Source organism: Chelonia mydas, chromosome 6, assembly GCF_015237465.2.
Source record: "Chelonia mydas isolate rCheMyd1 chromosome 6, rCheMyd1.pri.v2, whole genome shotgun sequence".
In the NCBI taxonomy this organism is placed as follows: domain Eukaryota; kingdom Metazoa; phylum Chordata; order Testudines; family Cheloniidae; genus Chelonia; species Chelonia mydas.
Window position 1 is genome coordinate 109,778,571 of NC_051246.2, and position 16,169 is coordinate 109,794,739.

The 16,169-nt window shown below is 44.3% G+C and overlaps 1 protein-coding gene across 3 annotated transcripts in view; it reads left to right on the top strand.

The window, feature by feature from the left end:
- SLC25A47 (solute carrier family 25 member 47) overlaps positions 1 to 16,169 on the top strand; it is a 55,046-nt gene that overhangs the window by 12,557 nt on the left and 26,320 nt on the right. For 2 of the 3 annotated variants that reach the window (XM_043549955.1, XM_037900944.2), the window contains one exon: positions 1,153 to 1,216. The gene's annotated coding sequence lies outside the window, so the exon portion shown is untranslated. The remainder of the gene's footprint in view (positions 1 to 1,152; positions 1,217 to 16,169) is intronic. The other variant, XM_043549957.1, reaches the window with a different exon arrangement.

A 16,169-nucleotide genomic window follows, 5' to 3' on the forward strand; every position in this document is an offset into this window, starting at 1 on the left:
ACCGAATCCTGTTAAGATGGCATAGCTTTTTTTAAAAATTTGTTAAGGGTATTCAGTTTCCCTCTTCATCAAAATGTGGGCTCTTATCTTGCAAGTGGGGCCAGAGAAGAGCCTTGCTGACGTCAGCTGGGGGGTCTGTTCATGTGGTACATGCAGCTTCAGATAAAAATGTGATTTTTCAAATTGATAGCTGGCTATCTTAAAAAGGTTTCCTGCCTACATTGTTCAGACCAGTCTTCCCTTCCCTTGTTTTTATAACTATTTTACAAGGCAATTACAGGTAATTGAGACCTGGTACAATTCCATGCTCTGCCTTAGAATTCCTGTGTGGCCCTTGTCAAGTCACTTAGGCACTTCTGGAAATTTTACCTAAAAATGACTTAGGAGCCTAAGGCCTTGTGTACGTGGTAGGGTAAAATGTGCTCTATGGAGGTGTGATTTCTAAAGCACACTAATATGTTGCACATCAGTTGGCCCTTGTAAATTCTGCTGGAGCACACTAAAAGTTCCTTAGTGTGTTTCTTTAATGTAGTACTGTTTTAAACAGCACTATGTTAAAGTGCACTGGAAGGGTCTATGCCAACCAGTCATATGCATCCGATGAAGTGGGTATTCACCCACGAAAGCTTATGCTCCAATACGTCTGTTAGTCTATAAGGTGCCACAGCACTCTTTGCCGCTTTAACCAATCACAGTATGCTTTAGAAATCACACCCATGTAGAGTGCATTACTGCAGTGTGTGGACAAGCCCTTAGTCATTTTCGAAAATGAGATTTAGGGTCCTAGAAATGTTACCCTTTTTCTATGTCCTATCTGTTTCCCTATCTTACTGGGGTTTAGTGTGGATAAACAGATTAACAAGGTGCGCAGATACCATGGTAAGTGGGGCATTTAAGTACTAAGACAGATAGAAGATGGTACTATTGTGTACACTACAGCCATCTGGTAGCGATCACTGAAAAGGAAAGTGTTTTCTATACAATTGTTGTCTACTGGCATTAGTAATGTACTAGAGTGTAAATATCCTCAATTCCTAGTATAACTGTATGAATTTCTCAGTTTCACCTGGACCTGCAGACTGCTGTTCATAACAAACATACAGCTGTTTACATGTAATACTTGTTATATATAATCTTTCTTTCATTTAACAGAAGAACCCTTCTCCCATGAAACCTGCTCTGTCGATATATTCCCTGTGCTCTGAAGCTCTAGAAGGTAAGGTTCCCATTTGTTGGTGCACAGGGGGAAGAATGGCCAAGTTGCTGTTTCATCTGTATAAAGCTATTTACCTGGAATTCCAGGTGTACAGAAACTCCAAAGGGGAAGGAGCTCTCTGCCATCTGTTGATGAACGGGAGGGACGACGTATGGCTACAGAAAGCTTCCTTTGAATAAGAATTCTTCCAGTGACACTTGAGGATAGATACACAGCTCAGAACTGGTTGGGTAGTAGAATTGAACTGAAAGAAGGGGAAAGGGCTCCTATCTTGTGTAATAGAAGGAAGGGAGCCTGGAGCACGGGTCTGGTGCAAGGCCTGATGCCTGAACCAAAGTCAGCAAGAACCATGCTATGAACCAAAATATGACCCTGTCATAAAGCAGATGCTTGCTTACAATTCACTGTCCGGTACATGAACTTGGCAAAAACACAGCTAGCGTTGCAAAAACATAGGCAGTCCTAAGAAGTACTAGGTACTGGATATTAATATAAATAGATTCCAGAAGGCTAGTATAGGGGTGACACTCTGTACCTCAAAATAGCACCCTGGAACCCCCACGTTCACCACTGTGATATGAGTATGGTATGTTTTGTACAAAATATGCCCTGTGAGGTATAATTTGAGAAGTCATGAGTAAGGCTGCAATTTAGTCACGGCAATCACGGATTCCATGACTTTACCGGACCTCCGTGACTTCTAGGGCTTCAGGAGGCGGAGGCAGAGGCAGGATTGTACGCTGCTGCACTGCAACTGAGGCTGGAACCAAGAGAACCCTGCAGCCCCTGCCCGGCGACTTCCGCCGGGGCTGTGCACCCCAGTTGTGTGGTGTCCAGGGCTTGGGGAGTGCAGGGCTGCAGCAGGGGCTGTGTGCCCTAGCCCCGCGGTCCCAGGCTTGGTGGGGGCTGCAGTCGGGGCCGCGTTCCACCAGGGGCTGTGCACCCCACTCACGGCTTCCCAGGGCCATGCGCCCCCCTCCACCCCACACGTCTGGGGCTGCAGTGGGGCTGTGCACCCCTGTCTCGCAGCTGTGGTCAGATCCAGGGTGGGGCTGTGCGCCCCAGGGTGGCCTCTGTTGCTGGAGCCAGGGCTGTGCCCCCCCACCATGGCGGCGGGCTCGGCTTGTCAGTCCCTCCCCATGGGACTCCATTTCTCCCCCCTTACCTAATCCTTGCCCCCCCCCCCCCCCCCCCAGTTATTTTTAGTAAAGTCAAGGACAGGGTACGGGCTCCGTGAATTTTTGTTTATTTCCCTTGACCTGTCTGTGACTTTTACTAAAAATAACAGTGACTAAATCTTAACGTTAGTCATGATCTGTTGAGCATTACTATCCTGTTGAATTATGTGTTACCATTGTATCTGAAATTATGAAGTTTTGCTATGGGTGTGTTACTGAAATATGTTGAGTCTGGGAGACGCCCATAGCTGGCCTTTCGATGGCAACAAAGCCAACGCCCTCAAGACAGATTTACAACAGAACTAGCTGGCCATCTCTTGATGGCCCATTAAGGAGAATCCATTCTCCCAGTGGGACCTTCCTGATGCACACAGACAATGGGGATTGCTTAACCCAGTGACTCAACAGGGGACATAGAACATGTGATCCCTGACTTGTTTGAAACAATATCTTTCCATGCACATGGATTGGGATGTATAAATTGGAGTCTGTGACATCAGCCTTGGCCTCTCTCCTCCCCCACCTACTCTGAAGGCAACAAGAATGTTTGGAAGAAAAGATGTTGAACTGAGGAGATTCCAGGCTGAGCAAAGAATTTAGCCCTTACCACCTGCAACATCCAGTGGGGTGAGAAAAGATGTTGGATTCAAATCTTCCTTAGTCTGATAAAGTTTAAAATTTAGACTGTGATTTTATTTTTATTTCTTATGCAACCAACTTTGACCTCCAACACTTATAATCACTTAAAATCTATCTTTCTGTAGTTAATAAACATATTTTAATGTTTTATCCTTACCAATGAGTTTGTCTAAAGTGCATGGGGAATCTGCTCGGATTATAAAGGCTGGTGCATGTCCACTATCCTTTGATGAAGTGGCAAACTAATTAATGAGCATGCATTGTTCAAAAGAAGGTCTTGAGCAGTGTAAGATGGTACATTTCTGGGGTGCAAGGCTTGGAGCTAGGGGTATTTGCTGGTGTCTCTCTTATGTATAGTTCCTCAGTGGCTTACAGAGTATTCATGCCAATTAGCTGGGTGTGTCTCTGCATGCTCTTGGCTGAGAGATCACAGCACCAGGAGGGGTTTGCTGCTTGTCACTAGCATGACATTGTAAGGGACAGCCCAGGGAGGAGAGTTAAGGGAGCACAGCGGTCCCACAGTTCCAGGTTTTCCTCGGGGGTATGTCACAACAGGTAAACCTCAACATAAAGTTGTGACATAAACACAACTCCGGGAGATGGTACAAGAACACTCCAACCCCGAGGAAGACAAGGATGGGAGGACAGGATGATGGATAGAGATGTTTTTGTTGGATTCATCAGGTACAAGGTGTAGGGTTGGTAGTTAACCATATCAGAAATGTAATACATAACTTGTTTGTATCAATAAATAAAAAAGAAATCAGAAGAGGGGTACCTTTCTCCAGCCGAGGGGACAGCAAAGAGTCCTGGTACCATTGTGACAAGCATACATGTGTGAGCTTACCTGTAGACAAGGAGCCAGCGAGCTAGTACCACAATTCATCGACAATAAACCTGGCCAAGCGCCTTCGCCACTGATCTGTGTCGTGGTCTTTCTGGGTAGTACTGTCACTATCTGCTAGGCCTAGCTGCACAGAGCTGGGACAGCACACAGAGAGAAAACACACGCACACCAGCTGACAACACCTTGTAGCAAGCAATGCATCTCTGTTAGCAAAAACTCTGTGGAAAGATCCTGTATGCGTTTCTTCTTTCTCTTCCCCTCCCCCCCCCCCCCCTCGAGATTCTGTGCCATTAGGTGGATTCTTCAACGGGAGGTGAGGCAGGAATAGCTCTGACACAGACTGAGCGATGGCTCCTCAGCAGGGTGCAGGCCTGAAGCCAGGGAGGACAGCAACAGAGCTGAGTGAACTGCGATGAGGCCGCCTCCTACCCAGCTTCTAAATAAAGCTGAATTCACCATAGCTAGTTTAGCTGGTGGAGCCTGAGGATAGGAACAGGCAGCACTTCCCAAAGGACTGGAGACAGGCTTGCTTGAATGCACCTGAGAACGCTGGGAGTACACTACCCACTGACATCAAACCATGAGTAGGGTTTAGCAGATGGGCAAGAGGGAAGTGATGTGATAAAGGGACATGTGCCTAGTATAGGATGTTCACTCTGGCAGGTGCTGATCTCAGGTAATGGACTACTGCCAAAGTTACTGTGGGGCAGTGTTTTTGTCTCCTTCATATAGATAGTGCTGCCGTGTTTTCCGAAACTGATCCTGTTTCTTTTTCCCCCTAAAAGTTTTCCTTGTTTCATACACACACACACACACACACACTGCTTGTGGGAGGGGAAGTATGCCTGTTAAGAGAGCCCCGGGAAAGTATTTAGGGAACTCAGAAATTCTGGGTGTGGACATGAGCCAGTGATGTTTGTTTTAAGATGGACCCTGGGTATTTGAAGCTGGCCCTGAGTCTCTTGTGGGGGTGGGGTATAAAATAGCATGGAAAAAAGGTGAAAGGTGATTGGTAGAAAGAGTGACATTGTAGTGAAACCGGTTTAGTCTGTAGCCTTAAAACAAGCAGCGCCATATATGGGTATAGTCTGTCATGCTGAAACAAAACCTAACCCTATCCTGTGTTAATATTGGTTCAAAGCTGATTCATCTCTGAATTATGGCTGGGGAAAGCCTTTCTTCAAACCCCCAATGCAGATGCAGTTATACGATTTAAAAGGGCCTATGCTGGTATATCTTTTTCCCCTTCCCATGCATTCCCTCTGTTTGGTGAAGCGTAAGGGTGCAGAGGAATGCGAGTCAAAAGGGATGTGCTAATTCTTATATCTCTCAGGTTCTTTATAGTTATCTCAGCTGAAGGAATAGCACTTGTTGAACATGTTCATCTCCATTCGGCTAAACCAGTTCCAAACATAATCTATAACAAACTGGGACTAGCATGTAGATAGGAAGTAGTAGCTTTCTGTGGCTTGGAATGAGGACAAGCCAGGTAAGAATTGAAGTGGAAGGAGCTGGTGCCAGTCTGGGAAATTTCTGTGGTTCCCAGCCCTTCCTGTAGGTGGAGCAGTAACAGTAATACCACCTGATGGGAGGGAGGGGTGGACAGTGTCCTTGCTTAAAGATCCTGTTCCCTCAACAGTTATGCCTTCTCGGGAAGAGGGGAAGAAAGAGCTTCCTTGTTGCTGACAAAGGAAGGGGGAAATCAAAGAAGAGATCCAGTTACAACCAGGGAAATTATTGAACTTCTCTTCACATTTTGAACCACTTGTTAAACCTGGGCCCAGTTCCAAATACCCATGAACAATGGAAAAGTCTGATATAGACCTGGCTCTTATCAGCAACCACCACCAAACTTGGGTTTAAAATTGGAGTTTGTGGTTCAGTTCCTCTCCAGTCTGGATGAATGTCACAGAAAGTTCTTAAGTCAGTTCCAAGGAAATATTTTAAATTTTGCCAGGTTGGGATTTAAATTCCATTAACCACAGAAAGCAACGTGGGGCTTGAGGAGCAAATGATCTTTCATTGCTTGGCTAATGACCTAAAACAGGATGAGACAATACATAATTTACATTGGTAGAATAATTGGGACTAAACATTAGAACAGTATAAAAGAAAAATGTACAAGTTGAAGGCCTATTGCTCAGCTGCTCTATGGAAACTCTCATTGTCTTACCCAATAGATTCTTTTCTTCTCCAAGTGAATCACTGAGCGTCTTTAAGGAACCTCATTGTGTGAGTTTATACCCACTTTCCTAGGTTTTCTAGCCTCTGTTGTATTTGTCACCCCTCTCAGCTTCATACCATTGGCCAATGCCTGGAAGATATGTCTGCACAGCATTTTGGAGTGAATGCGACTGAGCCTTCTGCCCGGGGCCAACAATCTCAGGCTAGCAGGGCTTGGGCTAGTGCTTTGAAAACAGCTGTATAGACAGTGCTTTGAAATTGCTGCTTGGTGTGGAGCCCTGGCTCTGAAGCCCACCCACCTCCAGAGGCCGAGCTCCAGCCCAAGCTGCAACTTCTAAGTCCTGTCTGTGCAGCTATTTTTAGAGCACTAGCTGTCAATGTGGGCTCGGCAGCTTGCTCCTGCTCACCCCAAAATGCTGTGTAGACATACCTTTACTGTATTAGGTTTTATAGGTTAGAGCAGCCAATGCACTGTCTAGTGAGACAGTACAGGTCTCTATTGTCCATTAATTTGGTGACCCTAAATAGCCTCTGTGTGTTCACTGAAACCAATGGGACAATAAGATCAAAGTACCATATGACAAATATTGAAATTAGAAATGTTGAAATGCCTTGATAAGGCCAGGGTTTAAGAACCTGATGCTGCTTCACACAGCAAACTCCAGTGGAGGGCACGTCTCACTGAGACAGATTTTGCTTACAATCTTCATCCACAAGGACAGGGAGGCAATGTTATAGCCTTTGCTAAGAGGTTAATCCTTGCAGAGGCAGCGTCATGCCCTTTAAATACATACTCCCTCCGTACTTTACCAATTGCCACGTTTGCAATGGAGAACTTCTGTAATGTCAGACAGGATTTCTGTACATCCTGGTCTTTATGTAGTGCGAATGCAATCACTGATATTTGGCCTCCGTGGTCAGACAGAGACCCTATTTATCTGGCACCCACTTATCCCCAAATCCCAGTGATCTGTAATTGGACAGTGCCCACAGAAATACGTCCTTCATGCTGAAATGTCTGTCCCTCCTTTATCTGACACTGTCTGTCTGAATAAATTCCAGGTTTCAGAGTAACAGCCGTGTTAGTCTGTATTCGCAAATGGCCCACCTTGATTATCATACGCATTGTGAAGACAGTGGTCACTTTGGATGGGCTATTACCAGCAAGAGAGTGAGTTTGTTTGTGGGAGGGCGGAGGGTGAGAAAACCTGGATTTGTGCTGGAAATGGCCCAACTTGATGATCACTTTAGATAAGCTATTACCAGCAGGAGAGTGGGGTGGGAGGAGGTATTGTTTCATGGTGTCTGTGTATATAATGTCTTCTGCGATTTCCACAGTATGCATCCGATGAAGTGAGCTGTAGCTCACGAAAGCTCATGCTCAAATAAATTGGTTAGTCTCTAAGGTGCCACAAGCCCTCCTTTTCTTTTTGAATAAATTCCAGGTCCCCTGTCATATTCAAATATATGGGCCCAGTCCATCCCATCTGCTGTGTGACTTTAGATGGCAAGCTCTTTGGGAACGGGATTGTAGAGTGCTGAGCATGTCTTTGGTGCTAAATAAAAAGTTTATAATTCAACAGATTTTCACAAGTGACTAGTAGTTTTGAGTGTCCAACTGGAAACGCCTTAAAGGGACCTGCTTTTCAGAAAGTGCTGTGCCACCCACCCTCTGAAAATCAGGTCCTTTCAATGTGTTTAAAGTTGGACACCCAAAAATTTAGGCACTTTGGCCACAGTTTTCCAAAGCAAAGGTTTGGGATTCATGAGACGTGGATTTTAATCCCAGTTCTGCCTCAGACTTCCTGTGTGACCTTAAGCGCTTACAATTTTGTTGCCCCAAGTGCCTTCTAGGCACAGTGACTGTAAGAGTCCTTTCCAGCCACACAGGGGTGGGTGAGACTTGAAAGATGTTTTTAAGAAGTTCAAAGTACTCCAATTTGAAAGACATTAATCTTCAATTCTGTACATGTGGTTATATTCCTTTAAGCATCTGTTTTTCTTGTTAATGTACAATAGAATTCCGGCTGTTTTAATGTGCTAATTGCTATGGGAATTGAGTGCAATTCCCAGGGTTTTTTAATATCTTATAATTACATTCAAACTTTTAAAATGGAGAACAAACATATCTTAAGAAAATGATATAGAAAATGGTAATAAAATAAAATTTCAATCAAAAGCCTTGCCTTAAAGCCATGTGAGGAAAATTCCAACCTTCTTCTTTTGTATTAAAACATGATGTATCTTGCAAGTCTCTATTTTTAAAAGCAGTGTGACTTTGACTTTATGCAAAGATTGCACAAATCAGGGAGGATATTCTTGGGCAAACAGATCACGGGTATAAAATTCGTTATCACATCAATAGGTTTTGTTACATGAAAAAGGATATTTTAGGAGAGCAAAAGTAAAGTGACTATAGATAACTAACATTTGATAGCCCAAGCTGTGATTTCTGAGGCTAAAAGTCAGAGAAACAGCTTACAGAAAGGGAGTGGCTTAGCGCCTTAGTAGAAGGTATTTTGTGAATAAAGCCGTCTGGGCTGTAAAATACTGCAGTAAGTTTGAGAGCATTTAGGTTTGATTCCTACAACATGTACACCAATGCAATGGGTAACAACTATAGTAGAGAGAGAGAGAGCATGGGGTCTGGTGAAAGGCCTAAGGCCTGAACCAGTCAGCAAAAGCCAGGCTATGAGCAGAAGTCAGACCCTGTCATAAAGCAGCTGCTTGCTTACAAGTTCACTGTCCGGTACGTAAACTTAGCAAAATCATGGTGAATGTTGCTAAAACACAGGCACTCCTAAGAAGTTCTAGGTATTGGGTATTCATGTGAACAATTCCAGAAGGCTATTGCAGGTCCACCCCAACATAAAGTTATGGCATAAATACAATCATGGAAGATGGCACAGAAACACACTGATCCCAAATAAGACAAGGGTAGGAGGACATGATGATGACTGGAGATGTTTTGTTCGAACCAACAGATACAAGGGATAGGGTCGGTAACTACATCAGGAACGTAATCCATCACTTGTTTGTATAAAAGAGGAATCATAGGATTTGTCACTTGTTCAGCCATGGGGGCATCAGAAAGCTCTGCTGTGGACTGAGCTGAGTCCATTGTCACAAGCAAATGTATTAGTGTACCTTTAGAGTCTAGGAGCACTAGTACCGTGCTTCATCGGCAGTAAACCTAGCTGAGCGCCTTTGCCACCAAACCGAGTCTGTGGTCTTTCTGGATAGTACTGTTGAGGTCTGCTGGGCCAGCTATCTGTGCAGAGCTGGGACAGCACATGGAGAGAACACACGCATGCCAACTGACAACAATCACAATCTTTTTTACGCAGGTCCCATTCCTTTCCTTTCTGTCCTTCTTCCTGTCCCTTCAACTTCTCTTTCTTTTCCATTGTCACTAAATATAGATTTCTACCAATGGCAAAAAGGACATTTTAAGTTGAAGATAGCATTATATTTTATTCTGTGCTCTAAGCAGTGGTTCTTAACCTTTACTGCAGCCTGCACCCCTTTGGTTCTCAAAATATGTTCTCGCACCCCTTATCAAAAATCGTTGAAGTAGATCAGTTCTTTAAACCTAGATATATTTTTGTTTGTATATTACAGTAATCGTTAAAAATTTATAATGTTAATAAATACATAGGTTTGATGAAACAAAGTAGTTGTACTTACGTGCTTGTGCTTAATTTGTGTTTTCGATGATTTACCTTCTAAAAAACTCTGGCATGTCTCGCACCCCCAGAAAGGGCATCTCGCACCCCCAGGGGGTGCGTGCACCCCAGGTTAAGAACCACTGCTCTAAAGGTTCTTATCCCACCCTCATCACAGTAGTATCTGAGCAACTTCCAGTAGTTCAATAAGGGTAAGTGACTAACATTAGTCACATGGGGCTTGTGCTTTCTCTCTTCTCTCTAGGGAAGGAGAGAAATTCCAATTCATATTCAATTGTCTTACCTTGGTTTTTGTTTAATATGACTATACCTTACACACTGCTTGTACTCTCTAGGCCGGTGATCTCTGTACATTCCTGAGAGCTGGTAGGCAAACGCATTGGCTAGAGAGGTAGACTAAAGTTCTCAACCACCATCTAGTCAAAATCCTGTCTTCAAGCCTGTCTCTATTGTCACCTCTTCATTTTATGGCCAGGCCCCCGTGGCTGGTTCATGCCTCTGCCAGTGCAGTGGACTAAAAGTAGAATACAGGCTCTTATACAGAGGGAGAGTTTTAAAATTAAGTTGTTCCCCTCTCACTTATGTATGGGCCCATTTTTTAGTCATTGCATTTTGGCAGGAGGATATTAATTTAACGTAGATCCCCTCCTGTGGGAATCCATTCCACTTGTTCCTCATTCTCTGTGAAATAAAACCTTCTTAAACGCTTTTGTAGAAAGCCCCTCTTTAGGTAAGCTCAGAATAATGCCAGTGCTTAGAAATGTTTCCTTCTCCTGAAAGCATTTGTGAAAGGCTGCCTCTAAGTGCCTTTGCCACAATCTTTCCCATATGATAATGAACAAACTCTTGGAGAACAATGTTTTATAATTTCAGAGATGGGTTTCTTTCCAAATTTTCAGATGCTATGCTTGTCCCAGAGCCACAGGATTGGTGCTATGCCTTCAGTTCTGGAACAATCTTCTGTGTGCCAGGGTCTGACTCTTCCTTCAGGTTAGGCCATGCAGCCTCAGTTCCTCCTTAGACTGAATCTCTGGGGCTTCATCACTCCTGCTTCACACTATGAACTCTGCTTAGCAAGTCCAACTGAGAGAGACTCCTGGTAGAGACTTGTACACTCTTCAGAGACCAACGCACCTCACTCAGTATTTGCAGTGACACTCAAGCAGTGTTTTCAAAACAGTCAGGTTTATTGATCAGCTGGAGCATAGCATAGTCCTTAGGTTCGCATAAAGAAATAAAGATTAAAACATAGTCAATTCGGGTCAGCCCGGAGAAGTTCACCAGCCAAGCTGTAGTGAACTCTATTTTCAGGCTCTGTCTCTCTCTCTCTGACTTCCTTCCTAGTCAGTTCGCAGGTGAGAGAGCCCAAACTTCTTCCACAGCCCACATTTATCCCCCCACCTCACACCACCCAGTCCTTTGCTCTCGAGCTGGAGGTCTCTGCTCAGATTCCCTGCTGAGAGGCAGGTAAATCCTTCACCCTCTGGGTCTTTAGTTGCTAGGTGTCAGTGTCCTGGTGATTGCTTTTTCCCTTGTCTTCTCGGATTTTCCATACGGGTGTGCCTTGGCCACCTTATTAACGACTCTATTCATTCCACCCATACAGTGTGGTGACGCACACTCCTAGGTCTCTTGGCCTGCTCTGAGAGCAAACTTAATCCTTCCCTCTGCCCCACTCCCCCCTGGGTAGCAATGCAAAGCATAGGGGGAACCTGAGCCACACATAAGATTAATAAAAAATTACAAAAAATTCCCACTTTGTCTCAAAGCTTCAAGGGGATCTCAAGTTGATGGTTGTTGACACATCAACAGTTAAGGTGGGAAGATAGGATAGTCATCAGAATTATCTGATTTCAGGCATGAGCTCAGGAGATTTTTCAGTGGGCAGAGCAGGTGCACAGAATCATTTGACTTTGAGCATGATACAGGAGGAGACAGAAAGTTATTGGAGTGACTTGAAGGGGAAAGCAAGGGGGTGAAAGCATTAAAAGAGCATCTTTGCTACCTGCTAATGGAGCTGCTGCTTCTTTAGCTCAGCTAGTAGAAAAAGCCTGTTTTTGGAGCTGAATATCCTGGATTCTATCCTGGTTGCTCACCTGGGGGCGAGGGCACTATATTTACATCCTGAAAGGCAGATACAGTATGTATCCTCACCAGATGGAGAAACTGAGCCACAAGGGTGACAATCTTGGCCAGAGGGAGTCAGTGTCAAAGCAGAATGTGGGAATTCTTGCCTCCCAAATCCTGTGCTCAGATCACTAGACCAGGCATACGCTTCCCACCGAGTGGTAAAATGTGTACTAGAAATGCTGGAAAACTGCCCAATTATTGTACTGTCAGATAACCATCCTGACAGTCCTTCCCTGCAGGGCAGCCATCACTCCCTTTCAAAGTGTCAGTAATATAAAATCAAGACTCCTTAGAAAGAGTTAATTGAGGTGCTCCAGCATCCATTTCCCCTCTGTTTTTTAAATCTCAGTACAATAGATGCTGAGATTAAAAATGGTAGCAGGATTTAAAGGAGTAGTTTGAAACAAACCATGCAAATGACATCATCAAGGCATTTTCATATTTTTTAAAATACCTTTTCTTTTTGTTTCTCTATAATACTCTGTACTCCCATATCACCTTCCACCTGAAGATCTGAAAGTGTTTCACAAACATTATTGGCTGCTGCAAGAAAAAAGTGTCACCCCCATTTTAACAGGTGGGCAATTGAGGCACACAGAGGTTAAGTGACTTGCTCTAAGTTACCCAAGAAGACTGTGCTGGAGCTAGGAACAGATCCCCTCATCTCTTGAAACATTCTGTCACCATCCTTCCTCCCTTTGGGAGTGTGAGATCGGTGGCATAACATCAGGATAAAACAGAAGAGCGCAGTCAGCTTTTTCTTTCTTTCCTGGCTTTGTTGTTTGTCCTGGCATACAGGCTCATAGGTTTGTCATTGTAGGGCTGGATTGTCAATATCTGGGCTCCTACCTTATTATATTTGTTTGTTTTTATTACTTAATTAAAGGAGAAATTAAGCCTTTTGTTTTGAAAAACTATTGCATGGACTTAGTAAAGACATTCCACCCCCAGCCCATCCATCCAGCTGCAAGCCAAGTTTTAGGCCTTGCCCAGGCCCACCGACAGCAATTCTGGGCCCCAGGGCAGAACAGGCAAAGGGGCTTCCACAGGCCTGCCCGGCTGCCTTTGCTGTCGCCGGTACCACCCCGTGTGCACCTAGGAGCCCTGTGGCCTGCTCGGGCAATTTAAAAGGGCATGGGGCTCCTGGCCACCACCGCCATTACCACAGCAGCGGAGGTGGTGGCAGCCGGGGGCCCCCTTTTAAATCGCTTGGGCCCTGGGCAATTATCCCCTTCCCACCCCCCTGTCGGCGGCCTGGCCTTGCCAACTTGACGGCATCGCTGTAACTCTCTCCTGTTCTGCATCTTGCAAACAGCATAATGACCTACTGCTGGGCACGTTGTCTGGTATGTCTCTTCAATCAAGGAACTGCCAAAATAAAGTAGACAGAAATTAAACTGGTCTGTGTATGCATCTGATTTTATCAAGCACAAAGGCCATAGAAAACTGGGAAAGTTTTCCCAGTGAAGCTGGCCTTGAAGCCCCAGCAGATAAGGCAGAGAGAGATCAGAGTCTAGAACATGCATGGTGTTCTTTCTCTTTGCAGAGCGAATAATGGTGCTGGTATAGTGTCCTGGGAGTGGGGTTCTTCTCTCCTGGAAGAGCCTGGTGCACTCAAGTGCCTCTGACACATCTACATAATCCTGCCCATCTTCCAGCTGCTCTAGTGTCAGTTTATTCTCACCCCTTTCCCCTTTGCTCTATATGCTCTTCCTAATCTTCTCACCTTACTGCTGTCTTTGGCCTCTGATACTGCATTATTATCCATATGCATGGTGTGCGGCACCCACACGCTCACGCAGTTGCAATTAGTGCAGCGGTCTATCCTTCAGATCCAAGGCAGGATTGGGGCCTGTGTCTCTTTTTCCCACTGTTGGCTTTGTAAATTCTATCATCTTTCCCCTTCTGCCTGAAGCAGTCTGCCTGCCCAGTCTTCATCCACCAAGCAAACTCCTTGCCTTCTCCTCCTTAAAACCCACCTCTTCCAAGCAAAAGACTTTTAAAAAAATTGACTGATGGTATTTACTGTAAGATGAGTTGTTGTTTCTAGTGAAATAATCTCTCTAGAGCAGGCTCAGCACATAAATTCCATGTGTCAGATTTCACTGAACAGATTTTTCACAAATCAGTAGAAAGCATAGGCACCGACTCTGTGGGTGCTCCGGGACTGGAGCACCCACAGAAAAAAAAATAGTGGGTGCTTAGCACCCACTGGCAGCCCCGTGGATCAGCTCCCCTACCCCCAGCGCCTCCCGCCGATCAGCTCCTCCCCTTCACTCCCCGCATTGCCCACCTGCCATGATCAGCTCAGTGGCATGCAGGAGGCACTGTGTGTGGGGGGGGGGAGGGGCGGGGGGGGCAGAAAGAGGTGGGGGAGGGGGTGGAATGGGATGAGAAGAGGTGGGGCAGGGGTGGGAAGAGGGAGTGTGGGGGTTTGGCGGAATGGGTGGAGTGCGAGTGAGGCCTAAGGAGATCCAGCACCCCTGGGGAAATCACAAAGTCAGCGCCTCTGGTAGAAAGGCAGGATTAACATCAGAACTGAAGGTATTTGAGCATTACAGCTATTCTTTGCATAGACTTGAGCTGCTCCAGTCCTCTGCTAGAATCATAAGTAACAATCGTATCTATCCTTAGTACATAGTCTTTGCATACCATGTATGGAATGAAGTTATTAAAGTTTGATCAACTGCAGGACAAACTTGAAAATCTTCCCACAATTTTGAAACTTCTGTGTTTGTTTATTTTATAGTGTAGGGCAGGGAGGGGCTGGATTTCTGAAATGTTTCTAATGGGATGATGCCTGGGGCTCATAAATATTTGAAGCCCCAAAGAACAGAGAATATGACCAAGAAGACTGTGTGTGTGCGAGAAGGAGCTCAGGTCTTACAATGACTCCATGCTTCAGACATTTTTATGATGATCCTTGGGAGAGGCTGAGTCATTGGATCATGATCTCTTTCTCCTTTGGGGCCTATTTATATTGGGTATCTGTGGCAGTATAGCTTACACTGTATCCATTTGATTTAGTTAGTGTTACTGAAATCTGGTGGGATGATTCACACAACTTGAATGTTAAAAGCAATCGTTACAACCTATTTAGAAAGGCTCAAGTGGAAAAGGAGCAGGGGGACTTGCACTCTGTCAAAAATGGCATTACCTGTTTCCAGGTCATCAGTAACTCTGAAGAAAATGATCTTGAATGCTTATGGATCAATGTGCTAAGATAAGGTACAAGATGGGGTACTAGTTGGTGTGTGCTATAACCCACAAAATCACACTAGGAAACTGGATGATCAGCTCCTTATGCACTTATCTACAATGTGTGGGGTGGGAAAAAACGGTATGTGATCATGGAGGACTTCAATCTGAGTGATATATCCTGTGGAGGTTTCATGTGGCCAATACTAAAACATACTTGGAATTTCTAAACATAATAGATGACAATTTTCTAACTCAAAACATTTTGCAGCCAACACAGGGGAATTCTGTATTACAGCTTGTCTTGACAGATAAAGAGGAACTGATCATAGAACTGAAAATTAATGGTAGCTTAGGTACAGATCTGACTTGTTCGCATTTATTATGTGCAAGCAGAATAAAGTCCAGAGCATCATATCTATCTATCTATCACAAAGCAAAAACAATTATGAGCCAAATCAGCGGGAGGAAGAATTTAAACAGAAAAATGTGAATGATAATTGGGAATCATTAAGAACATCATACTACATGCCCAAAAGCCACAGCTGAGGAAGAAGGCTATGCTGGTTAAAAACCTGACTGGTTTAGAGGGGAAGTGAAGGCAGCTGTAAAAATAAATAAATAAATACAAATAAATAATATGTAACAAATGGAAGAAAGGGGAAGTTAATAGTAATGAATATAAATCAGAAGTTAGGAATTGTAGAAAATTGAAAAGTGAAGCCAACGGATACAAGGAGAACTGTATGTCCAGCAGACTAAAAGACAATAAGGAAAAGTTTTTTAAAATATATTAGGAACAAAAAGAATCCTGATAGTGATATTGGTCCATTAGATAGAAATTGTATAATTCTTATTAATAGTTCAGAAAAGGCAGAAGTGTTTAATAAATATTTCTCTACCATATTTGGGAAAAACAGATTATATAGTCCCACCATATGGTGATGATAACGTGCTTTCCATTCCACTAGTATCTCTGGGCCCTGGTCTACACTAGGACTTTAGGTTGAATTTAGCAGCGTTAAATCGATGTAAACCTGCACCCGTCCACACGATGAAGCCCTTTATTTCGACTTAAAGGCTCTTAAAAT